The sequence below is a fragment of the Canis lupus genome, chromosome 35 (genome assembly GCF_048164855.1).
Source record: "Canis lupus baileyi chromosome 35, mCanLup2.hap1, whole genome shotgun sequence".
NCBI lineage: Eukaryota > Metazoa > Chordata > Mammalia > Carnivora > Canidae > Canis > Canis lupus.
This window is the reverse complement of record NC_132872.1, coordinates 20928408-20956002: the sequence shown is the minus strand read 5'-3', so window position 1 is coordinate 20956002 and position 27595 is coordinate 20928408. Positions and strand designations below refer to the sequence as shown.

Here is a 27595-nt window from a genome sequence, read left to right as displayed (position 1 = left end):
CCTATGACCTACCTATGACCCTTGTTTTTCCTCAATAGTTAAATGAATGACATTAATTTAATGACACATATGCATCCTTGTATTATCAAGATTCCATGATTCAGTGAATTGAATGTCACTGCTAATACTTCACTAGTAAATTATTGTCAAATTAAGAGACATTCTAATCAGGCCAAAAGTTTTACTATAAGTATTAATAGAAAATGTTATTCGATTTACCAAAATGTTGCCTGTGCCCAGTTTTTTAGTAACAGATCTTTAGCATAAAGCCTACTAGGTCTATAATTATTCTTCTAACTCATTCTGTCATCCTAAAGAAAAGGGAAAAAAAGCCAAAACCAAAAACCAAAAACTAAAGATATCCACTACCTGATTGATCTTTTAAGGATGAGAACAGGAACCCTAAGTGTATTTGTGCCTATTATACAAGTAGAGACTTGTAAGGAACATATGAGACCTTAGCATTTGAGGAAATGGGAAAACAGAGGGGCTGGTTATGATTCCATTGGGATTTCAAGAGGAAGAAAAGGGCTGAGAAATGAAGCAATCTGAAACTGAATGGACCTGGGAGAAAACCAGGTTGGGGGTTGATGGGGAGGGATTAGAATGATGGAAAGGGAAAGAGGGGCAAATGAGAAAAGATTGGGGTTACCTCTGAACTACAGGTAAAAACCATTAGTAAGATTTCCTTAATTCATATGCATTTGTTGAGCACTGTAACCCCCATTCCAGGTCCCAAGAAGTAATAAGATTGAAATGCATAGTCATAACCAAGGACATTTACTGAATTATATTGCTAGAAATTGAAGCTTAAGTGTCATTTTAAAACCTCATGCTCCCATAGAGATGTGCTGGTGAGTGTTTTTTCATAGAATCCAGCCTCTTTGAAATTCTGGACTTTGGGGCTAATATCTTAAGCCTTTTAGCTCCTTAGTGGTTTGATGCAATTGGATGAGGTCTTAAATCGCCTTTCTTCTAGAGGAAACATCCTTCTCCATCCCACTTCCCATAAAAAAAAAAAAAAGCAAAAACAAAAAGAAACCAAACACACCAAAAAACCACCCCCAAAAAAACCACCAAACCCCCCCAAAAAACCCAAAAAACTAATAAAACTTGATAGGAGTCAGGATAGGCAACAGGATAAATAAACTTACATAGACTTCTATGACATAGGGAGAGATTCAATTTTCCACCAATTTTCTTTTCTATGCTTTTCTTAGTATTACCTACTGCCACTGTTTATATTAAGCCAACTACAAAATAGCAAAAGAGGCTGCTTTCCTTACATTTGTAAAGGATTTGATTTAGCGGAGGCAAGTATTTTGCTTATATCTCCAAGGATCCTTCCTAGATCACCAAAAGATTCCTTTGGAGAGGGAGTCAACAAACAAACAAACAAAAATAAAACACAACATCTGTGGTAATAAACAGGTTTTATTTTTTTTCCTAAAGAATCACATTTGCATATTTCCTTCAGAAACTTGTGGTTGTAATAGGTAGCTATTTGAAAACTACATTCAAAGATCAGAAATGACAGCAAAATGCCATCCCTTTATAACTAACAACTTTCAAAGGAAATAAACATTTTTCACCTCAGTCTCTCCCTTAACTTAGATTTAATCCAACTCCCTGAAGACAAAAAGGCAGGTACAACTATAATCAGACTTTTGCCTACAAAACTTCATTAAAACTACCACTGTGGATCACCTACGACCACTAATTTACTAAATCGACTAGTCAATTTTCACTTCTCATATTTATACCCTATCTGCAATATTTGGCACAGTTGATTACTCTCTACTTCTGGCAACTCATTTTTCACCTGGATTCCAGGACCCCACAATTGCTGGATTTTCCTCCTACCTAACCTTACTAATACCCTTTCCTGCCTTGTTGTCTGGTTCTTACTTTCTTCCCAACCTCTTAACACAGAAGTGCCCCTTGGCTTAGTGCTAGATCTCTTCTGTAATTATACTCACCCTTTTGTTGATATTATTTAAGGCTTATAATGCCCAAATTTGTCTCTATCCCAGACATTCTGATCTCCAGACTTGTATACTCAACTGCCAACTCAGTATCAGCACAGGGTATTTAGTGTGTCTCAATTTGAATCTCAGATTTAACATCTCCAAAACTGAACTCCTGATCCTAATTCTCAAACCTGTTCTACCTGTAGATTTTCACATCTCACTTAAAATCAATTCCATCCTTCCCACTGCCCAGCCCAGAAAACCTAAGAGTCATCATTGATTCATATTATTCTCTCACGTACCACATCCAGTCTGTTAAGAATACCTATGGGTTTTACATTCAAAATGCATTCATATAATGATCCTTTGTCAGCACCTCACTCCTATCATTTTGAACCAAACCACATTATCTCTTCCGTGGATTATTGCAGTAGTATCTTAAGTGGTCTCTGTGTCTATCCTTCCTCCCATCTGGAATCTATTCTAAACATAGCATTCAAAGTAATCTTTTTAAAACATTTATCATATTCTGCTCTCCTCTGCTCAGAATCCTTCAGTGTTTTTCTTATCTCACTCAAAATGAATGGCAAATCCTTACAACGGCATGTGGGGTACTACACTATTTACTAGGTTAGTATTTCTCTGACCTTATCTCTTCTACCTATTTTCTTAATTTTTCTGTGTGGACTCATCTTCTATACATCTGCATGACAATCTCCTTTGTCTACTTTAAAATCCTGCCTACCTTCTTAGTGAGAACAACCTTGACCAACTTATTTACAGTTGCAGTCCTTTTGATGCACCCTTGACTTATTCTTCTCCAAAGACCAAATCAAGTCATCTTCTAAATTACATAAATAGTTTACATATTGATTATGTTTATTGTCTGACAGTATGAGGGCAGAGATTATTTAAGGCTGCAGTGCCCGGCACAAAGTAAGCACTCAAAAAATATTTAGGGAATAAATGAATAAAGAAATAAAACAGTTCTACAGAGGAACTAACCAAATATCTGGTACAGCAATACTGCCTTCAGGAATAACTGCAATGGGAGTGGCCCATTAAAATCCCAACGTGTCCCATCAAATTCAACAAGTGGTAGGATCCATAAAATTATTCTTAGCTAGTTAGTTACTCTGTTTTTCTGGATGCAGTCTGCTTTTCATCATTCACACATTCATCTCACCATTTATTTTTTTTCCTTGGTATAAATTTGGCTAACATCCATTTCCCTGCATTCCAGTCTATCTTGAACTTGCACTTTGCTGTTTTCCTTAGTTCATTTCCCTAATTGCATCAGTCTCAGCTTGGGATTTCATCCCTTACTTTTCATTTACTTCTGATCACTTTCAGCTTAGAAACCCCTTCTTTAACTTTCCATGGCTCTATTTAGTACATCTAGATCTTAAAACCTCTACAATCTACTGAGGAAGTTATGGAACTGAGAAAAAAACAAAGAGTAATAAACATTGATTTTTAAAGTGACATCTGCACTATGGGTTGGGTAATATTATTGACATATTCTATATGAACAAACTGAGATCCAGTTTTGATTGACTTTCCTAATCTCAGTTAGCTTGTATATAGCGTAGCCAGCCTTCAAATCCAGGTGTGTGTGCCTTCGATATCACCACTCATTGTTCAGTGTTACATTACCTCTTTAATCCAGATATCCCAACTCACAGTCCAGTGTTTTTCCTGTTACATATGCAATCTTTCCCTCATGTCTTAGAAATATACTGTTTGTTGCCTCTTCACCCTTAGGCATTTAATAATCATTTATTCCTAACACTTCACTTCAAAACTCTATTTCATATACAATGCATTCATTATGCATACTGAAATCACACCCAAAGTGGGAAAACATCCAAATAACTGCCAATAAAAATATATGAATATTTGCTAATGTTAAGAACAGTTGCTCTTCCTTGGAAAACTTTTTTTTAAAATAGTTTACTGATCAACTGAAACATTATTTCATTAATAATGAAAGAGCTTTAGACTCCTCTTAAAACTATTTTTTTGTAATCTTTTTGTAAGTTAAAATAACCATCCGGTTGTCAGTAAATATAACACAGACGCTCAAATCAAGATAATATTTGAGTCCTCTATATTTAGATTATTCCCAAATGAGAAGACATGTATCTTCTTCCTTTGACCTCAAAAGCAAAGGAAGAAAACCTCAAAGCTGAAGATATTCAAACTGTTCTTACAGAAAGTGGATAATCTGAATTGGGACCAAAGCCATAGTTTCCCTTTCATCTAAAATAAGGGAAAGAGGCTCTCTGGATATCTTTTAATCTTGTACTGAAAAAAGTATAGTCAATTGTCACTTTGAATTTTTGCAATGACTAATTGCTTGCTCCTTAGAGCTTCTGATTCTTAAGAAGGTGAAGTAGAGAAGGGCTAAAAACTTGACCTTTTATACCTACTCCTCCACTCCACTGCCACATGATGAATCCAAACTTAAATGATTCGCTTATAGTAAATCTAATTAAATCTAGAACTTTCTGAAATTTTGAAAATTTTTCAGTTTCTCTAAAGGTTTCATTTTAAAGCCAACACTCCTCTATAACTTTTGATTTTCAAATTAGAAATTCTATTATCCTGATTATCCACCTGGCAGCTTAACTAACATAATTAATATGCTGATTTTTAAAAGCAATCAATAAATATATTTTGTTGTCTATATGTTTAGTTTTACTTGACTCTGAAGGGAAACTAAAATAAAATATATGACCCCCCCCTTCACAAAGAAAGCAATCAACATAGATTCACAAGGATGGAGTAGTTAGAAATCATTCTATTAAAGAAATAGATCTCATGAGAGAAATGAGGAAAATTCACATTAGGAATGAGAAAAGCAAAAATTACTGGAAACAAGAATGAGCATAGATTAATTTCATTGTTCTAACCAAACACATAGGATAAAAGTGGTGATTGAGGCAGGTGAATTAATAATATGATCTAGAGAAAGTGCAATTTGCTGAATCAGAAGAAATTGTCATAGAATGAGAAATTCAAGATTGGAGTTATAGTAATGGGAACAAGATTTAATTTGAAGGAGAAAATCTATAAAACTTGATTAGAAATATAAAGAATAAATGTAAGTCAAAGAGTCTGAAATAGACTTTTACTGAAGAGTCTAGGATCCAGACCCAGGCTAACAGTCCATGAGTTTGGTTTAAGCACAAGAATGGAATAAGATTTATGGTCAGGGTGGATACAAGGAAGATCTGAAAGGGGGCACTGAAGGGCAAAGCCAGAGCACAGAATGGGATGCACAAGACTGGAGCATCCACCAAAAGAATTCAAGCTTCAGATTTACATCACTTTTTCTGAAACTTGATAATGATTGTGATTCTTTTTATTTTATTCTTAAAAGATATATATTTATGTATGTATGTATGTATGTATGAGAGCACCAGCATGGGGAGCAGCAGAGGCAGAGCCACAAGCAGGCTCCCCTCTGAGCAGGGAGCCTTACAGTGGGGCTCCATCCCAGGACCCTGGGATCATGACCTGAGCTGAAGGCAGACACTTATCTGACTGAGCCACTCAGGTGTCCTGTGATTCTTATTTTAAAATGTTCTGTGTGTGCCTAAAAACTATGATCTTAAAATACATGTCAGTAGTTAGAGACAGAACAGAAAATTATTTTTTAAAGTAAAAAGAAGAAAATAACAAAAGAAGAAATTAATAAAAAATAAAATAAAATAAACATTATGGAGCAAATGAAAAAAGCCAAAACTTGTTTTTTATCTGATAAAAAGAAAGAGGAACAAGACACAAAGATCAAGATGAAAAATGGGGCATTTTGATAGACTCTATAAACATTATATAGATAACATAAGGATGCTATAAACAACTTAATGATAATAATTTGAAAAATCAGATAAAATGAACACTTTCTGAAAAAACACAAGAAAAAGTAGAAGATCTGAGTAATAATATATCTATTTAAGAAATTATTCTCATTATAAAAGAGCACTTCATTGGTTAATTCCAAAAAAAAATCATAAAAGAAATATCATCAATCTTATACAAAATGTCTTAGGGTTAGAAAAAGCAGAAAGTGTCTCAAAACATGCTATGAAGCCAGTATATTGGTATTATTGATATCAAAACATGACAAATTATAATAAGAGAAGAATATTACTATGTTCATGAGATGAGAAAAATTCAAAATATCTTATGAATTTAAATCTATCAGAATACAAAAAATATAATTAATCTCAAGTGAGGTGTGTGTATTGTAGGAATGCCAATTTGGCTTAATCGATTAAAAAAAATTCTGTGTAACTCACCACAAGAAAGGTTAAAAAAAATAATATGATCATGTCCTTAGACATATTAAGCACTTGAGAAAATTAAGGCAAAATTCTGAAATGATTCTTATCTTTCTGTAATCTCTTCCTGTAGAATGTGAAGTAAGTCTGTGAATATGATGAGATATTACTCCCATGATTTTGTTACTTTATGGGGCAAGAGGGATTTTGCAGATATTATCAATGTCACAAGTCAGTTGACCCTAAAACGGAGAGATTAACTGTATGGTCCTTGCCAAATCACATGAACCTTTTAAATCTGAGTTTAGAGGTCAGAGACTGGTGAAGTTGGAGTCAAAATACAAGGATGAGACATGCTAGGTGGCTGCCTGCTTACAGATGGAGGGGGCAATGGGGGTAGAAATGCAGGTAGCCTCTCAGGGAGTTGCCTTAGCTGATAGCAGGCAGGCACTGGATTCTACAACCACAAGAGTGGGCTTTGGAGCAGATTTTTTCTAAGAGCTTCCAGATGGGAATTCAGCTCAGGTAACACCTTGATTTTAACTTTGTGATAACCTTAGCAGAAAACTCAGGGACTTCTGACCTATAGAACTGTTAGCTAACAAATCGATGTTATTTTAAGCCACTAAGTTTGTGGTAATTCATTATGCTACAAGAGAAAACTAATACAAATAGCTGGGATAAGTAAATATTATCTATAAAAAAAAACTACAAACATCCATAATAATGATTAATCAAAGATATTTGTCCTGAAATTGGAAATGAGACAGGGATGCTGTTATCACTGCTCTTCGTCATTTTACTAGAGGCCTAGCCAGTATAATAAGCAAGAGAAGCAATTAAGATGTGTAAGAAATTGAAAGGAAAAAATCAAACTGGCTTTTTTTTGCAGATGACATAATTGTGCAAATTTGTGTGTAACAAACTTATGTGTGTGTGTGTAAAAATAATTTACAGATAAATTATTAAGGTCAATAAGTGAATTTAAATAGCAGCTGGATTAAGGTCAACACAACACCTACAATTATATATGCCAGCAAAAAAATTAGAAAATGAAAATTCTCACATTATTTCTACTTTTTATTTTTTTTATTTTTTTTTATTTTTTTATTTTTTTTTTAAAGATTTTATTTATTTATGATAGTCACAGAGAGAGAGAGAGAGAGAGAGAGGCAGAGACACAGGCAGAGGGAGAAGCAGGCTCCATGCACCGGGAGCCTGACGTGGGATTCGATCCCGCGTCTCCAGGATCGCGCCCTGGGCCAAAGGCAGGCGCCAAACCGCTGCGCCACCCAGGGATCCCTCACATTATTTCTAAAGCATAAAAACGTTAAACACCTAGGAAGAAATTGAATATATTTTTTTTTCAGAGAATTTAAAGAAGGTAAGTAAATGGGGGCTATAACTTGTTCAAGGATCATTGGAACACAGTATTTTAAAGATATTCTCCAAATTGACCTATGTATTCATTTCAAACACAATAAAAAATTTTAAAGTCTTTTTTTTTTTTTTTAGGGTGGACATTGATGAATTGAATTTGGAACACAAAGCACACAGGAACAAAAATATCTAAGAAAATACTGAGAAGGAACAAAGTGAGAGGCTTTATACAAATGAGAAGTTTAAATTGTTAAGACAGACTGCTGTTAGTACAATAGTAGACAAATGTGCCATTGATGTAAGAAACAGTCTCCAGAAACAAACCCAGTCATATACAAACTTTTAACTTATGGATAAGTTGTCAGTGACAAGAAAAACAGTAGAAAAGAAGTCTTAATGGTGAATGGTGTTGGTTTGTCAGATAATCCACAGGGGAAAAAAAAGTAATACCTTACACCATTCACCAAAAGGAAGTGTAGATGGACCTTAAATCTGTTATGAGTTGAATTGTATCCTCTCAAAATTGTTAAAGTCCTAACTCCTAGTACCTTAGAAGAATTTGACCTTGTTTCAAAATAGAGATATTGCAGATGTAATTAGTTCAGATGAGGTCATACCGGAGTAAGGTGGCCCCTAATCCAATACCACTGTTGTCCTTATAAAAAGATGATACTTAGATATGAATCTGCACACAGGAAAAACACCATGTAAAGATGAAGACAGATGTGAGTGAAATGCTTCTACATGCTGAGGAATGTCAAAGATTGCCAGGAAAACATCAGAAGCTATAGAAAAAGGCCTGGAATGGATTTTTCCTAACAGACTTAAGAAGGAACTAACCTTGCAGACATCTTGATCTCTGACTTTTAGCCTCCAGAAATGGAAGACAATAAATTTCTGTGTTTAAGCCATCCAGTTTATGATACTTTGTTATGGCAGCCCCAACAAACTAATATAAAATCCAAACATAAAACATAAACTAATAAAGTGTCTGAAAGTACACAGAAGAAAATTATGGCTTCTACTTTGGAGAAAGAATTCTTAAAAAGGACACAGATAGGGATGCCTGAGTGGCTTAGCAGTTGGGCAATCTGCCTTTGGCTCAGGGAGTGATCCGGGATCGAGTCCCATATCGGGCTCCTTGCATGGAGCCTGCTTCTCCCTCTGCCTGTGTCTCTGCCTCTCTTTCTGTGTCTTTCATGAATGAATAAATACAATCTTAAAAAAAAAAAAAAAAGGACACAGGTGTCACTAACCACAAAGGAAAAAACGTGTACAAACAACATTAAGAATTCTCAATCGCAGAGGGAAAGTCAAGCTACAATGAGGAAGAAGAGATTTACAATATATAAAAATGAAAAGAAACATATAAAGATTTCCTAAAAATCAGTTAGAGACAGATAAACAGCACAACAGAAAAATAATGGAGTTTAAACTAAAAGAAACTTTAAATGAGTACTTCAAATAAAATAATTTCCTAATGATCAAAGAATATTTTTTAAAGTTCTCAACTTCTGACTCATCACAGAAATTTAAAAATAAAAACATAATGAAGTATCAACACACAGTGACCAAAATGGTTAAAATGAAAAGGAATCCATTATCCATGGCTTGGGTCAATATTTGCAGCAATTGTATCTCTCACGCTACTAGTTGGGGTAACATTCATTAGTTGGGGTAACATTCCATAGAAACATTATCTACTAATTGATTTTACACATTCCCTATGTACAGTAATTCCAGCCCTAGGAATACATCTGCATGTGGTGTGTGCTCTAACAAAACATATACAAGGATGTTTCTACCTGCATGATACAGAATGGCCAAAATTTGGAAACAATTTAAATGCCCACCAATAGTAGCATGAATGAATGCATTGTTATGTATTCATATAAAAAATGCTATGCAGCAATGAAAATGAATAAACTACAAGGGTATTTAACAATATGTGTGACTCTCAGACCAAAATTTTGAGCAAAGGAATCCAGACATGAAATAAACATACTATTGGGTCTCATTTGTAAATATTTCTAAAAAGGATAAAATTAATATGTAGAGAAGTGATTCAGGAAAGCATAGGGTTGAGATGGGTCATAAGAAGATTCTAGGTGCTGGTAATGCTGTCTTCTTGATGAAGCTGGTGATTATACAAGTGTGCTCATTTGAGAAAATTCATTAACCATTCATGCAGTCAATGAGTGTAATTTCTGTATCTCTAATGTGCTTTGGTATAAAAGGTTACTTTAAAAGAGACTCTGGAAAATAATATTAGTTTTTAATAATAGTGCGTAATTAAACCAGATAGGTAGAGTAATAACCAAATAATTATTAATATTTACTAAAATAATACTTTAAAATAATTGCTGATATGATTGTAATTTTAAATATATATTATGAATCTAAAAAAAATCTTAGTGGCAAAAGCTTTGTCGTCACCACTTGCAAATATGATTTGAATTAATACAGCAGAATCGCATTCTACATTCTGAAAAATTTCCTAATTATGTTTATATTCAACAACAAAGTTTTAGCATGTCACTAGGATAATTCCTAACTTGAACTCAGTGAAAATATCATGAGGAGAACTTTCTTAGCTAAGGACGGGAAATTTAACATATGACAGCCAAATGTTCATCTTAGCCCAGATAAAATTTAGTATTTCTTTTTCAAAATGTCATAATTAGGAGCACCTGGGTGGCTCAGTGGTTGAGCGTCTGCCTGCAGCTTCATGATTCTGGGGTCCTGGGATCAAGTCCTGCATCGGGCTCCCCACAGGGAGCCTGCTTCTCCCTCTGCCCGTGTCTCTGCCTCTCTTTCTGTGTCTCTCATAAATAAATAAATAAAATCTTTAAAAAAGTGTCATAATTGGGCCTTGGTTGGTCTACAGCTCACTTAAAAGTAACAGAGGAAAGACTAGTGAGCTGATTTTGTATATAATATAAATCTTAATATTTTATATTACATAATATTTATAATGTTTGCATATGTAATATATAATTTTAATGTATACATATGTGTTGTGTATGTATGTATGCATATATATATATACCTGTATATAAAATTTGAAGTGCAAGATTAATTATAAACTTCAAAGAAATCATAATTGAGTCCTAGAATCCAAAAATAATTTTAATGATGATGCATTATCTGTAAAAAGTATGGGAAATTTCTATGCTGTCTCCAAGAAATCCACACTAATCAAAAAACAAACAAAAAACTGGAATAACTATATTAATATCAAGTAAAACATATTTTAGAGCAAAAAAAGAATTACCGAGGATGAAAAGGGCCATCTCATAATGATAGAGGGGTAAATTCATCAAGAAGACATAAAAATTATAACTGTACGCCTAGTAACGACGTCTCAAAATATATGAAGCAAAATCTAATAGCACTTCAGTGAGAAATGGATAAATCCATGATTACAGTTGGTGATTTCAACACCCTTCTTGCAATAATTAGCAGAATAAGGAGAAAGAAATAAGAAAGAGTATAAAATACTTTTTCATATTGCTGAGGGCTGAATTGTACACCCCATCATCCAAATTTACATGTTGAGCTCCAAACTCCCAGTACCTCAGAGTGTAACTGTATTAGGAGACCTTGTTAAAGGGATCATTGAGTTAAAATGAGGTCATTAAGTTTGTCCCTAATCCAATATGGCCAGTGTCTTTATAAAAACTGGAGATAAGGACACAGACATGCACAGAAACAGACTTTGTGAGGGCACAGGGAGGAGAGAGCCATCTACAAGAAAAGAAAAGAGTCTTCAGAAGAAAACAATCCTGATGACACCTTGTTCATAATTGTGAGAAAATATATTTTGATTGTTTAAGCACCTGTTGTGTGCTTTGCTTTGCCATCTCTACAAAACTGATACACGGACTATCAATCAGCACTAATCGATAGTCATAGAATACACCACTAAACAACCAGAGACTTTCTACTATTGTCAACTTGTCCATGGGAACATTTACACAGAGAAATCATATCAGAACCATAAAATTAGTCTTAATATTTAAAAGGGATTCAAGTTATACGAAGTGCATTCTCTGGCTAGAGTGGAATTAAATTTGAAGTCAATGATAGAAAAACTTCCAAAATAAGTTGAAAATAAATGCAGTTCTAAATAATCCATATATAAGGGGTGCCCGGGTGGCTCAGCAGTTTAGCGCCTGCCTTCATCTCACTCAGGGCGTGATCCTGGGGTTGTGGGATGGAGTCCCACATCAGACTCCGTGCATGGAGCCTGCTTCTCCCTATGTCTGTGTCTCTGCCTCTCTCTCTATATATATATCTCTCATAAATAAATAAATAAATAAATAAAATAAATAAATAAATAATCCATAAATCAAAGAAGAAATCAACAAGGAAATTATAACTTCTTTTCAATTGAATGAAAATAAAAACAATATCAAAATTGAGGAGACACTGATAAAGCAATATTTAGATAAAATTTTTTACCACAAAATGCTCATACTGGGAAAGAAGAAATGTATCAGATCAATGACCTCAACTTCTACTTTAAGAAACTATAAAGAGAAGAGCAAGTAAAGGGGGCCTAAGTGGTGCAGTTGATTGGGTCTTGGACTCTTGGTTTGGGTCGTGGGATCAAGCCCTGCATCCAGCTCCGCACTCAGTGCAGGGTCTGCTTGTGAGTCTCTCTTCCTCTGCCTTTCTCCCCCCACCTTACACCCACTTTCTCTATATCTCAAATAAATAAATAAATCTTAAAAAGAGAGAGAGATAGAGAGAGAGAAGAGCAAATAAAGTTAGGAATAGTAAAAAAAAAAATATGTAGTGATCAGAGAAGAAACCAAAGATAGAGGAAAGAGAAAGACAATAAAATTTTTATATTCATTTAGGTTTATTTGTGGATTTTGTATTTTGTTCAGTTGGCTTCCTCTTATATACCAAAAATGCACTGTATATAGAGACTCATCATAATTTTTAATAACCAGTAGTACAAATCTTGAATTTTCATTATACTTTCCAGGAGATTATTTATTATTTCATGTGAACTTTAATTCAAACCTAATGACATTCTTTTGGGATCACTTTGACTTATATGTTAACTTAGAAAGAACATATATATTCATGATAGTCCATGTTGTGATGCATTTACAATATTCCTTTCCATTCTGCAAGGTCATTTTTGTGTATTTCTATAGTTTTTTTTTTAATTTTACTTATATAGGTCTTGCAAATTTCTTGTAAGGTATATATCCAGATATTTTACCTTTTTAAATGTTAGGTTAAATGAGGTCTTATATTTTATTATATGTGATAGCTGTTATGTTTATAACATATAGTAAGGGAAATGATTTCCAATGTTAATTTTACATTTTGAAATCTTTTTATTTGTATGGTTTTAAGACTTCTTCTTTTTCTCATTACTTTTATAAAATATCTACACATAGTTTTCTTTTTATGTATCTTATTTAACTTCCGAGCATTGTGTGAATTTGTCAGTATCTTCAAGGAAAACTGGCTCATAGAATATTTGCTCTCATTTTGTGTATCAGGTCCATATAATTTTTCCTGAACTCAGATTTCCTAGAATACCATTTCACATCTATAACTTGCAAAATTAATTTCCATAGATTTGTCTCCCTATTTGACTCTGAAACGAAGAGTGGAATTTAAACATTTTGCATGTCCTACATCGAGTTCTCTGCCTGGATCTCTTCAGGAATTTAGTAATGCATAGAGATGTACAAAAAATAAAGAAACAAAGATAATTGGTTGATGTGCTGATTCAGTGATGCTTGCCCATGCCTTCCCTCACCCCTTCTTGTTATCTGCAGTTGCAAACCTATGCCAGGTTAGCATTTGGAGAGGAAATAATTATTATTTTAGAGGAACAGTAAAATCATCACAGACACATTCCCTTGTTCTTAATGGAGTTGGAACACCCCCCCCTTTTTTTCTTGCCTAGAAATGGGATCTTTTGCTAAATTTAGAACTGCTTTAGAAAGAGAATAGAAAGAAGGAAGAAGGTGGTAGGTTGGCAGTGTTTCTTCTTCTACCAAAATAAGAAAGAAGCTCACAACTTAGGAACTAAAGGGAATCCTACCCTTGCTTCTTTCCCAGGCTCAGCTTCCTCTGGGAAAATGGCTCTTTGGGAGAAACCCTCAGTGGCAGCTACCCAAGCTCACTGCTCTGTAGACTAAAGGAATGGGCAAAGTGCCCTAGTAGAACTACCCAGAGAAAAAGATGCCTTATAGAAGAAACTCTCCCCCTCCCCATTCGGCAAAAGCACAGGCCCTCAGGGAAATATGCCTGCGAGGGCCAAATGCCAGGGCTAAAGAACTGGAAACTCCTGCTTAAAATTCAACTGAAAGTAATGTTCCATTCAAATATGTCGGCATGTGTAAAAATGGAAAAGGCAAGTGTATTGGAATGTGAAGGAAGGGGAGAAAAACATTGAGGCAGGCAGATAACACAGTGACACACAAGATTTATTAAAACAAGATTTATAAAAACTTTCTGTAATGACTAATAGTATTGTAAGGAGCTGCAGGCAGTTAGAGAATTGTGATTCTTCAGAGAGGGGGAAAAAAGATTTCTATTTTACGGCATTTCCTGTGTATCTGAAAGTATTTTCCCTTTTTCACATTCCAACAAGAAGGTTTTGTTTTTCATTCATATTTTTGTCTTTCAAGTCAGTTATATTTAGAAACTACACTTTAAAACATGATTTATTTATGTAATAGAGCCTTGAGACACTCCTTATTATCAAGGGTTGGTTCTAATTTTCTGAAAGAATCCAGAAATAGATGATTGGAATAGATAAGTGAATGTTCTATGTACTCCAAGCCCCTTCCCCAACACACACAGGAACATACCACACTTCACTCCTCTTGGTGGCCACATTGCAGCCCTTTAAGAAAAAAGAGGCATTTTGTTAGAATGGCCTGAAATGTTTAGTGGGTTGATGATAGGAATTTATTGAGGTGAGTCCCAGAGAAAAGAATCTGAATCTCCAGTTCTTCGGAAAGGCAAAATGTTTATTTTAGTCCCCTTTCTATTCTAATAATGTCCAGTTTGCTTTCAGCTATTGTAGCTTTATTGCAAAATATTCTAACAGCAAAAGAGGGAGGCAAGTAAGAGAGATGAAGCTGGAGTGAATGCCTAGTTACTGATGGGAGCTTATATCATCAAGAAAATCTGCCTGGCCCCTTCACTTAAAAGATAATGGAAAGCGTATATTGCATTCAAATTCTCTTGAGTCTGATACTAGGTTATATCCTCTGACTTTAAAAGATCAGTCACACCTTTATCTGACCATACATGGAGTCTCAGAGCCAGATGAGAAATCATCTTATGGAGAAAAGGTAGTTCCCAAGGGATTTATTGCATAAAACGTGTAAAAATAATGTTTGCAATTGTGGGCACCTGAAGAGGCTTAGAACTTGATGCTTGTTTTTCTTCTCAATATTTCAGATTTTTTTCCTAACCTTAATAATACTGTGGCGTTGCACCTACTTAAAGAGAATAGAAAAGGAATAAATGACAACTTCAGATAAATAAATTGATGGCAGAAGCAGCATATGATCCAGCAAGTGTTAGGCACCAGGCCATCTCATGAATCCAGAATCTGTCCTTTGTTATTATACTCCAATGACCATGTACAGAAATGCTTATGATCGGGTATAAGGTTCTGTTGTAACATCGGAAGGCATTATCTTATTTATTTTTAATTACTTTATGCAATATTATTTCAGCTTTGTGCTCTGATGGCTTCTGCTCAAATGAGATTTTTTTTTTTGGTAAAATCCCCTTGGGAATTATAGCAATAGTGAGGAATGGTACACAGATAACAATACTTAGAGTGATAAGAGTTTCAAGTACAGTAGTTATAATTAGCAATGAGGTTAATGACATTAAAAAAAAAATCAGAGGACATGTGAGCATGAATTTACCAGGGTATGCTGTGCCCAAATGTTCTTCCAATAATCACTGTAAAACTATAGCTCTGGAACTTTTGCTTCTGAGATTCAAATCACTTACAATTATGCAAAACCAAGTCACTGGAAAAAGACATTTGCAGGGCAAAAAGATTGTTTGTGTGAGCATCATGCGAAGAGTGGAAAGGTCCACAGAAAGAGCTCTGGGGCTCACAATACCTCCTATTACCCATGCTATTGTTTGCCAGCCCCCTAAATTCTACTTCATTCTTGAAATATTTATACTATCGTAACGATAATGATTCCAGAGTTTCTCCATAGAAGAGGCTTAAGAACTACAAATTGCTTGGAAGGGGGATTGCATATGGTGATGAAAGATGCTGCCTGAAAGGACACTAACTTTTCTTGATTTGTATGATATAAATAAATACCATGTTAGTAAGAATAGGAAGTACAAAAGTGATTTCAAAAAACTGTAAAAATTACTCTTTACCTGTTTGAGTAGCTGATTAAACAAAAGAGGGAAATGATTATTTTTGAAAATTATAATGTATTTACTTAAATGTTCTATTGGTCAAAATCAAAATACAAGAACTTTCCTTCCTAATGATCAACTAATTATTCTAGTGACCAGTTAAGTAGTTCCTTCCTTGCTCACATTAAGCTGTAAAATCAATTAGTCTAAGGACTTTGTATGAACAATTTGGCAGTTCTTAAGTCAATTATTACTGTCATTATTCTCATTATTTTACTTTCATTTGAAATGGCTTGGGTCCTTCACTACATGCAAAATTATCTCCTATAGCTATAAATTATGTTAGTCTTTATTATCAACAAAGGACCATTTCTGATCTGAGTATGTCTATAAAATAGAATGCTGGCCATCCTTGTGGCCAAATGATCAAATCAACTGACTGAAAGAACTGTTTTTGCTCTAATGCTGGAAACATTGGGCTAGAAAGAGGTTCAGCCTTGAGAAAAAGAATCTATAAGTCATCACTAAAAAAAAGAGACTAAAAGAAGATGTGGGATAGTGGGGGAAACTGGTAAGGTCCACTCCTAAGGGAATTAAAGACAAGGGCTACATTGGGTGGCTCAGTGGTTGAGTGTCTGCTTTTGGCTCAGGTCGTGATCCTGGGGTCCTGGGATCAAGTCCCACAGCGGGCTCCCTGCAGGGAGCCTGCTTCTCCCTCTGTCTATGCCTCTGCCTCTCTCTCTGTATCTCTCATGAATGGATGGATAAAATCTTAAAAAAAAAAAAAAGACAAGGGTTGCAAACTATATCATCTTACCAACTTAAGTCAGAAAGAGAGTCCACAACTATAATAATTTTATAAGTATGTAATGTTGTAATGTTTGTTTTTTATTATTAACATCCATTTTTCTGCAGAAATTCATATTAAAATGCTCAGAATGGAATTGTGATACATTTACTTTTAAAGGAAGCAAGAAAAAATATATTTTCTTACAGATATGCTACATCCATTAAAGAAGGAATCTTAATGCTAGCATAGGAGGAATAGCCATGGAAAAATTGGAAAGTTTGCTCTTTGGTGGTGCAAAAATTGGGGTTTGCTCTTTGATGGTGTTAAGTATGATTTGAGCATTGCTATTGGGGTGGGAGTATAAGTTCTCCCACCCAACAATTTCAAGGCAGTTGTTATGTTTTTATAGAAAATGCAAATAAAAGTTCTTCTTTTTCTTGGCTTATTCTGAAAATCTTCTTTTAAATATCTTGACAGTGGAGTAATTTTTAAAAATATGTTGATATTGAGCATTAGCTGCACGTAGCTAGATGCTTACAATTTTATATTTCATTTTATCTCAGAAAAACATGGAAAAGTCACAATTATCCTCTATATACAAATGAAAAAATAGAAAAGGAGAACTGAGTTATTGCCAAGATTACACAGTATGGTAGAATTTGGATGCACACCTGTGGTCACTGATTGCAAAGTCTTCTCCAAAGCCCCAATAATCATCCTGAATCAAGGGCAAGTGTCATAGGAAAATTAATAAATCCAAGAAGTATAAGATGTAGGGGATGAGATTTGTTTTATTACTTAGCGATTTATTTATTTACTTATTTGCTCATTCAGATATTTATTCATTCATTTATCCATTCATGGCACAAAGGTGTATTGAATTTGAATTAAAAACATAGAAACAAAAACTTTCTAAATTTTTATTTAAATTCCAAGTAGTAAACAAATAGTATAATATTAATTTCAGGTGTACAATACAGTGACTCAACACTTCCATACAATATCCAGTCCAGTGTGTTCATCACAAACACATTCCTTAATCCCCATCACCTATTTCACCCATCCCCACTCACTTCCATTCTGGTAATCATCAATTTTTTCTCTATAGTTTTTAGTCTGTTTTTTGGTTTTCTTTCTCTCTCTCTCTCCTTTTCCTTGTTCATTTGTCTTGTTTCTTAAATACCACATCGTATGGTATTTGTCTTTTCTTGACTGACTTATTTCACTAGCATAATACTCCCTAGGCCCATCCACATTGCTGCAAATGGGAAGATTTCATTATTTTTACACTGAGTAATATTCCCCATCTTCCTTATCCATTCATCAGTTGATAAACATTTAGCCTGTTTCCATAGTTTGGCTATTGTAGATAATGATGTTATAAACTCAGGGAGCGTGTATCCTTTAAATTAGTATTTTTGTATTCTTTGGGTAAATACTCAGGAGTGCAATTGCTGAATCATAAGGCAGTTCTGTTTTTAACTTTTTTGAGGAACCTCCATCCTGTTTTCCAGAGTGGCTGCACCATATTGCATACCCACCAACAGTATAAGAGGGTTCCCCTTTCTCTGCACCCTTGCCAACAACTGTTGTTTCTTGTGTTGTTGATTTTACCATTCAGACAGGCATGAGGCTATATCTCATTCTAGTTTTTATTTGCATTCCTGACGATGAGTGATGTTCAGCATCTTTTCATGTGTCTGTTAGCCATCTGTAAGTCTTCTTTGGGAAATTGTTTCTTCATGTCATCCACCCATCTTTTAATTGGATTGTTCGTTTTTTGAGTGTTGAGTTTTATAAGTCCTTTATAGACTTTAGATACGAACCCTTTATCAGATATGTCATTTGCGAATATCTTCTCCCATTCTGTTGGTTCCCTTTTAATTTCGTTGATTGAGAAACAAAATATTTTAATTGTGTGCTTCCTAGGAGCAAAGTTAAAGTTAAAACTCTCAGTATCGGTCTCCATATGCACTGCTAGTCGAGATTGACATTCTGTAGCTTTATCAATCTGAGAGATGAGCATTTTCTGAATTCTAAGCAACAAGCTGCATAGATCAGAGAAAAAAATATTTTCCAACCTAAAGAATTTGCATGTTTGTGCAAGTACCATTTAAAAAGGGAAAAAATAAATAAAAAGGGAAAGAAAACATAGAATATATATATATATCCATTTGACATCCCTATCACAGACTGTATTTTCTTATAATTCCTTGTTTGTTTTACTGACTATAACATACAGTGCTTTAACAAAACAGTTTCTTAACTTATGACGTATAGTAGAATGGGAAGAGAAGAAAGGAGTTTTAAAATCAAGAAGATTCTTGTTTCTTCCACTGAAGGCACATGTTCTGTAGTATACTCAAGAAACTACAAAATCTCTCAAACGTTGTACTTTGTGAAACCCTGTGAGCCTACATTAATGCCACCTTATAATCTATAAATATTTTTTGAAGCCAAAAGACCTAAAATTTGATTATTCTATTATTAAGATGAAATATAGCTTTATTTCCTTTAAAGTTGTTTCGTCTTCATGTTTCCTTCACTAGAAACACATGAAAAGACTTGCTACAGGCACTACAATGTATATTAGTGGATTGTAGTACTTTATTCATAGACTGCTAATTTCAAAGTCTGAATACGTGGCATGTCCATCATCTTGTGGGTGGTTAAGAGTCACTACACCTACCAGATTCAGTGACATCTCTGCAGCCCAGCCATGGACTACTCCTAACAGGATGTGACATTGGCATCCACCATCAATAGGCATTAGAAGCCCTTTGCAGAAATTTTGTTATGACCATTTCCAAAGAGAAATATCCATGTTTACTATTAGTCTATCACCTTATAAAGCTAATATTTTCTCCCAGATTTTAGAGAACATTTTACTACTTAAAAATTTAATAGAGTATCTCGCCTGATTTGCACAACTCTGTAGGGAAGAAAAATGGTAAGTGTTATCTCCATTCAAAAAATGGGAAAAAATGAGATAATGCACTCAAAGTGATCAAGTGACTTGTCTATAGTCACTGCTGATATGAACCCACAGGCCAGTGCAAAGCTTGGGCATGCTAAGAAGATGGTATATCTGAGCAATGAACCTGCAAAATTGACCTCAGTCAGCCCACAGGAGCATGTTGGGGCAACTTGATGGAGGGAAAGCACCTAAGCAGAATTTCCATAATTGCAGAAAGGAACGGAGAGGAGAAGAAAAATAAAACCTGTGAGGATGTCAAAAATAATTTTTTGACAGACTTTAGTGAAGCAGTTTCAGCAACAGCTAGAACATTTGTGGGGAGCTGAAGTACAGAGAAACTTGCCCCATGTGTACGAAAGGGTGTTCAAATTGTAAGCCAACCATCATTCTCCTCCAAAACAAAGACTGAGACATACATTACAGATTTAGGAAATGTAAGGAGGAGGTAAGGGAAATCAGAGTAAGGATCAGAGTGGAAACAGGTCTATTTGTTTTGTCTTTTTATTTTATGGATGAAGAAAATAAGATATAAGAGCATAAGTAGTAAGCAAAATTGATAAAGCAAGTTCATGGAGGAGCTCTGACTGGAGCTGATTCTCTGAGTGTTAGTCCAGGGCTCTTCCTACCACAAAACCCTAACGTCCTGCTGTCTTCATGAAGGCAGTTAGGACTTCTAGAAATTCCTCTTGTGTCCAAAATCTTACATTTTTAGAGATACTCCGGGGTGGTCTTTTCTTTCTGCCTCTCTCAAGACTATACTGCTTTGGCCTGTTTTATTTTGTTTTATATTTTTAGAAAATGTAGAGAAGGCTTGCATTGATGTGCAAAATAGTCATTATTCCCATATATGTGAGATGATATCAAACTCAGATCTCTGTTTAATTCATGGCTTAGATCAAAAGAATAAAGTTCTTACAAAGCCTCTTCATAAGAGGTAGTACTCGTCCAAAAAAATGATCTCTTCTGCTCACTGGCTAATCAGATAGAGTGTCTCTGAGTACATGCTTCAGGGAGGTGTATTTTCTTTGTGTGCTGGCACAAATGCAGTGGATTTGGCAGCCTTATGGAATTTCAGGGGTTTTCCCAGTACCAAAATGAATGGTTCCTTTCTTAGTAGAAAAAGAGGAATGGCAGGTATTTTTCTGATTTTCCCCTAATTTATTTAGTACTTTTCATGAGAGGATCTAAAAGAAAAACTGAGGTGCCACAAAAATTGCTGTTGGCAATCACTTAGTAAGTGTGCTTTGGTAGCACAGAGACACATAAACATTATAGAAAATATATAGTTTAAATGTTCTATGTTCTTCCTGAGGGGGGGGAAAATGGCAATTTAACTTAATTGATGCCCTGAGAACATAGCTGGAATGTAAAATGAGAGCCAAGGACCCACCACCAACAAAACAACTCAGAAATGTATCTCATAAAAAGAACCTTTGAAATCAGAACTAAAAAAATAATAATCTATGGAGGTAAGTTATGCTACATGATTAGAAAGTAGGTACGATTAGGTGTAAAAGGTATTTTTAACTTGTGACTTGATGCTAAGCACTTGCTGGGTGCTCAGTAAACATTTGTTAAAGAAGCTGAATGAATTTGCTACGATGAAAATACAGTTGACCCTTGAACAAAGCAGTGTTTAGGGGCACCTCTCCCCTGGGTAGCCAAAATCCATGTGTAATTTGTGACTCCTTTAAGTCTTGGCCAGAAGCCTTACCAATAACATAAATAGTCAAATAATACATATTTTTTTATGTTTCTATATTACATTCTGTATTCTTACAGTAAAGTAAGGTAGAAAAAAAGAAAATTTTATTAAGAAAATCATAAAAAAGAGAAAACACATTTGCAATATTATACTGTATCTATAAAAAAAATTCACATGAAAGTGGACCCATGCAGTTCAAATCCTTGCTGTTCAGGAGTTATCTGTATGTATAGATGGATAGATAGGTAAATAGATAGATGGACACATTTGTTACACGTACTGAGTGCTTATTCTGTGCCAGTTACAGTGCTAAATGTTTTAAGTGCACTATTCCATTGTAACTTCATGAGGTAGATACTGATTATTTAACTGATTTTATATCTGAAGAAATGGTTCCGAGGGAGTACATAACTTTGCCAAAGTTTGCCTGAATAGTCAGGCAAATCGTGTTAAAAATGAAAAACAAATTCCGGTCTCCTAATTCCAGAGACCAAAGAAATAACCACTAAACTGTACTGGCTGGCTTCCTTTATTCTCCATACCTAGGTAAACAATATTCAATCAATGCTTTTTGCTTACAAACATCAGAGGAAAGAATTCTTGCCATTTCTCTTTTAATAGCATATGCAGACAATTGTCCTTTGCTTTTACAGCCTATCTTCCGGGCATACTCACATTCAAATTCATCAGGGATAAGGGCTGAAAAAAAATAATCTAAGGGAGAGAAAGCTGTGCACAGTCAAACCATTCTATGGTTTCTCAAATACATAAAACTGTATAATTCATTATGTCTGACTATCCCATTATTAGACATATTAAAAAGATGGATAGTCCAAGTTAAGTGTCTGCTCCAGGGTATGTTGTCTCTTGTTCAGTCTCAAGCTAGCATGTCTATAGTGCACCAAATGATTCATAATGTAGACCTTTAGAGAAGCTGAATGTAAGTAAAACATGAAATAGGTCTGGCATATTAAACTAATCAGCTTTGGTAAATGCCTTTTCTCTAGCCAACAAGCAACCATTCTGCAGGTGCCCTCATGACGTCTTGATGGACTTCCATCACATAGTTTTATCTTCAGCTCCTGCAGGGATCAGTTCCCTCTTGGAATAATGTGCTCTACAGTTATGTAAATCATAGTGAAATACTCTCTGGGTTCCCTAGTGGTTCTGTTTCTGTTGCCAAGGTTTGAACAGAATTGTTCCTTTAGCGCATTATTACATGTTGACAAAAATTTAAAGTAAATTTAAGGAACAAAAATCGGTGTTTTGAATCAGATACAAAGAATAGTACTATAAGAAAACATCTAAAGCTTCTTTGGTTTTGAGAAACATCTGGGAATGTATGTTACATTCATTCATTAAAAAAAATTCTACCCTCGACTTACTGTTTCCAGCTATGTGCAAAACACTAAGCAGGATTTTACAAGTGTTTTCTTCTACTGACCCCTTTGTTGTATTTTTTTTTACCCTTAGGTATCAGAATTAAAATAATTCATTATTAAAATATTTGAACTATATAGAAACATCTAGGAAAATAATTTTAAAATCACCTTTTACCTCATAGTTCAAAATAGCAATATTTATCATTTTGTTGATATTCACCAAGACATTTTTAACACGCACGTTTAAGTGTGGGCATGGTTGTATTTATGCCTAAATTTAGATGATGCTTCACCTCGTTATTATTTAGGTCATGTTTTTTTCTCATTCATTTATATAGCAAGATTATGTTTGCATGTTTATTGGGTTTATCTATTGCTGCATATAAAATTACTCCAGAATTTAGCAATGGGGCTAATCCTGGGATTAGCCCCCATTTATTACCTCGTGACATTTGTGGATCAGAAATCTGGGTATGGCTAGCTGAATTCTCCAGAGCGTGAGGAGAGGCAGAGAGGGAGAGAAACCTTAGCAGACTCCTCACTGATCGGGGAACCCAACTCGGGGCTCCATCTCACCACTCTGAGATCAGGACCTGAGCTGAAACCAAGAGCTGGATTCTTCACCAACTCCACCACCCAGGGGCCCCTGTTTCTTCCATTTCAAATTGCTCTTATTGTTTATATATTTTGCTATTGGGTTGTTTTTTTATTGAAAAAGTTAACTATCTTTAACTTTTGATTTCAAGTTTCTTATTTGCCTTTTATGTAAATGAAAGTCTTATATATTAACGTATATACATATTTTCCTCATTGAACTATAAGCCAGAGAGTTACCCACTAGCATTCGAATGATACTGTTTATTGCAATAACAATAAAACGAACAAACAAAAAACACATTTGGAACTGGAAGCATTCAGTGTTTTTCAAGGGCCCATGGAAACAGAAAGGCTTAACTATATAGAATGTTGTCGCCAAAAACAGGTTAGCCTGAGAGGTAGGAATTTGTGGAAAGAGAAGAGTGGTTTGTACAAGTGCCGCATGATATAAAGTTTTGGGAAGAGAAAGAAAAAAGACAAGTAAAATTGTCTCCAGGACCATCAATCTAAATAAAACCTATAGTAGCCTTCTACATCATTTAGATTTTTGAGACTTCATTGTGATTTCTGAGTTTCTTTTTGATACAAAACTAAATTAAGATGGCCATAAGTGGTACAATGTTTTTCAGTTTAAAGGAGATTTTAAATGAGAACACCAAAATTTGTTTATTATATTTGTGACAAATATTGACTCAATTATACTAGACAATGTTAGAGGATACTATTTATTTTTATAGAAATTAAAGTTCTAAAGTTCTAATTAATTTATTCATTAATTGAATTTCATTAATGGACTACAATAGGAACTGAACAAACTGGCCAACTCTTTTTCCTTTAAATGTTGTAGGGATACCTGGGTGGCTCAGTGGTTGAGCGCCTGCCTTTGGCTCAGGTGGTGATCCCGGGGTCCCAGGATCAAGTCTCACATCAGACTCCCCACAGGGAGCCTGCTTCTCCCTCTGCCTATATCTTTGCCTCTCTCTGTGTGTTTCTTATGAATAAATAAATAAAAATATTTAAAAACTTATTTAAAAAATGTTGTAAACTCATTGTTAAATATGCATCATTCTTCTCATTATTTCCACCGCTTAACGAGAGCCTCCACTCTTTACACATGTTAGTGAAGCAGATTTAAGTACCATCGTACTAGCACAATTGTTCCTATTCTTATACTCCTGGGTCAGAACAGTCTCATATTCAAGACGTTCATTTCTTGTTCATTCTAATTCAGATTAGGTTGTTATTTTTAATAATTTTATTACTGTTTAAAACGATCCTTATTTAGGAATGAAATTATATTTTCAAACTTATTTAATACACTTTGGGAGCCACTGAAGCAAAGAATTGCAACCATTGCTTAAAACAATGTGACACAACCAGTTGAAGATTATAAACTCAATACATGTTTTCACTTTTATTCTCTTCCAAACTGATGGGATCAACTGCTGTATAACCACACAGTGGAGTGCTAACTATCTGTCAAAAGAAAGAAGCAGGAACGCCTGGGTGGCTCGGTGGTTAAGCGCCTCCCTTTGGCCCAGGTCATGATCCTGGGGTCCCAGGATCGAGTCTCACATAGGGCTTCCTGCATGGAGCCTGCTTCTCCCTCTACCTGTGTCTCTGCCTCTCTCTCTGTGTCTCTCATGAACAAATAAATAAAATGTTAAAAAAAAAAAAGGAAGAAGCCAAAGGAAAAAAAAAAGGAAGCCTATTTTATATAAATATAAAGATATCTTATTTCTATGGAACAATTTCTGGGTCTATTAAGTGATAAAAAGCAAAGGAGAAAGAAGTATGAATTGTAAACACCTAAAAACTCAAACATTGAATAAATGGGTCTCCAAATACACTCTTTTTTAGACATCAACTGAAGAAAGTGTCCATCAAAATGATAATATAAAGGTATGAAACGGCAGAGACAATGGTATGGGGACACCAAAACTGACGCATTTTTTTTGTTCTTAACACATAGAAACATTGTTCAGCCTTCTTACAGTTTGCTGTGGCCATGTGACTGAGTTCTGGTCAATGTTTGCAGGCAGAAGTAGAGGGTGGCACTGCCGGGACTGGTGTTCAGTCCTCCTGCAGCTTTCTCTACTCACCTTTTCCTTCAACCATCAAATGCAGAAGATGCTGGGAAAGGAATACAAATGTCTGCAGAGCCACCCAACGCAGGGAGCTGCTTTCTGCAGGACTTTGGACCTGAGTCCCCACCATGATCCAAATCAGACATGGAGTGAGTGTGAAGTAGCCCTTTATTATGTAAAGCCACTAAAAATGTTCAGTGGTTTATTTTAGCAGTTAGCATATCACAGCTGATAGACTTAAGATTCAAATCACAAGATCTGGGGCACCTGGGTGGCTCCATCAGTTAAGCATCTGCCTTCTGCTCAGGTCATGATCCCAGAATCCTGGTATCAAGCCCTGCATCAGGCTCCCTATGCTCTCTTGCTATCTCTCTCTCTCAGATAAATAAATAAATAAAACCTAAAACAAAACAATAATAACAAGATCCTACACAGAGAAAAGCTGAAAGGAAGTCCAAGAATGAATGCAGTTAAATAGGCCTAAAAAGCAACCAATCCACCTAAACAAGCTGGGAGGGGAGGGCTTTGGGTGGAGGGTGAAATGGCTAACTGGTAGGTTTGTGTGGAAATTTGTTTTGAAACGTTGCTGAAGAGACTAGGAAGAAATTCAGAATTCTTTTCTTTTAACGAAGAAGTGACTCCAGGAAAAACATGCAGAAGAGAAAACAAAATCATAGTCTACTACTTGGATTGGCAAAGACTCACATAAATGTAGTCATAAACTTATGATTGAGGGGTTCTTGGGTGGCTCAGTGGTTGAGCATCTGCCTTTGGCTTAGATCGTGATCCCAGGGTCCTGAGACCAAGTCCTGCTTCAGGCTCCCTGTGAGGAGCCTGCTTCTTCCTCTGCCTATGCCTCTGCCTCTCTGTCTGTGTCTCTCATGAATAAATAAACTCTTTAAAACAAAATTACAATTGAGAAGAGGAAGCCCATAGGTGATTTTAGACTATGTAAATAAAAATAATACAGGCATATTAATTGGAAATATGTGTGTAATTAACAAAAGAAACAGTGAAAATAATTCAAAGTGGCTACTGTAAGAGAGCAGGTTAGTGTGATGGACAAGAAAAAGGCAGAGGCAGTGTGTTTCTCTTTACACACTTTAGTATCCCTTAGTCTATGCGTGTGTATGCATACCTTTATATGTATACATATGAATGCACATATACACATATATGCATTTTTATTAAATTATTGAATTATTTTATATCCATAAAATTAATTTTGAAAAGACAGAATAAAGTTTGGAGCAATATTTATTAGATAAAGTAGAGTAAAAGCAGCCACTTTTGTACTCAAAACCCAGTCGAATTTATTGTTCTATCTTCTATCAACTGAGCACATCTGGATGATGCCTCTTATTGTCTTATTAATGTATTTTGCATACTTACCCCTTTATTCACACCGATAAACTTTTCTGGGAATGTCCTCTTTTTCCCTCTCTCCTATTAAATTGTATTTGTTTGTAAAATACATTCCCAACTCCTACAAAAGCAAATTTCCCCATGTCTAAAAGCTGATATAGTTAGTGTCACTTCCTGGAGATTTATTTCATACATTTTGGCATCTGACTATAAAATATTTGGGAAAAAAGTTTATCATGAAATCTTTATTCCTCAATAAGAATTATTTTCCCCAATAAGAATTTAAGCCACATCCCAGCGGGGCATCCAAAAAAAAAAAAAAAAAAAGAATTTAAGCCACGTAGGATATAGGATACCACGTTGCCACACAATAGACACTCAATGAATGTTGGAATTATATTAAATCAGATGGGGGGGGAGGGAAGGGGCTGAAGGAAAAACAAGAGTATATTTGTGTCACACTTAGCATCCAGCACATTATTAGGCACACACCTCGTTTAAAAATATTGAAAATTAAACATGAACTCAAACGAACTAGGAGCAGAGTATACAGAGACAAAGATGAACAACTCTTAGAAATCTGAAAATCCCCCTATATAGTTAGAATTTAACTGATGTGGAATGGCACTGATGGTTGTCTTTCATGACATTGCCCTGTGATTGCTTTC

The 27595-nt window shown here is 35.0% G+C and overlaps 2 long non-coding RNA genes across 3 annotated transcripts in view; one reads left to right on the top strand and one right to left on the bottom strand.

The window, feature by feature from the left end:
- Window positions 1–8723, top strand: part of LOC140624962 (uncharacterized) — a 95381-nt gene extending 86658 nt beyond the window's left edge. Inside the window, exons 3-4 of one of the 2 annotated variants that reach the window (XR_012024381.1) lie at window positions 7775–7854; window positions 8335–8723. This is a non-coding gene — a long non-coding RNA (uncharacterized lncRNA). Of the gene's footprint in view, window positions 1–7774; window positions 7856–8334 lie in introns of those variants that run through there. The other variant, XR_012024380.1, reaches the window with a different exon arrangement.
- Window positions 1–13814, bottom strand: part of LOC140624963 (uncharacterized) — a 32315-nt gene extending 18501 nt beyond the window's left edge. Inside the window, exon 1 of the long non-coding RNA XR_012024382.1 lies at window positions 13716–13814. This is a non-coding gene — a long non-coding RNA (uncharacterized lncRNA). The remainder of the gene's footprint in view (window positions 1–13715) is intronic.
- Window positions 13815–27595: the final 13781 nt, after the last annotated feature.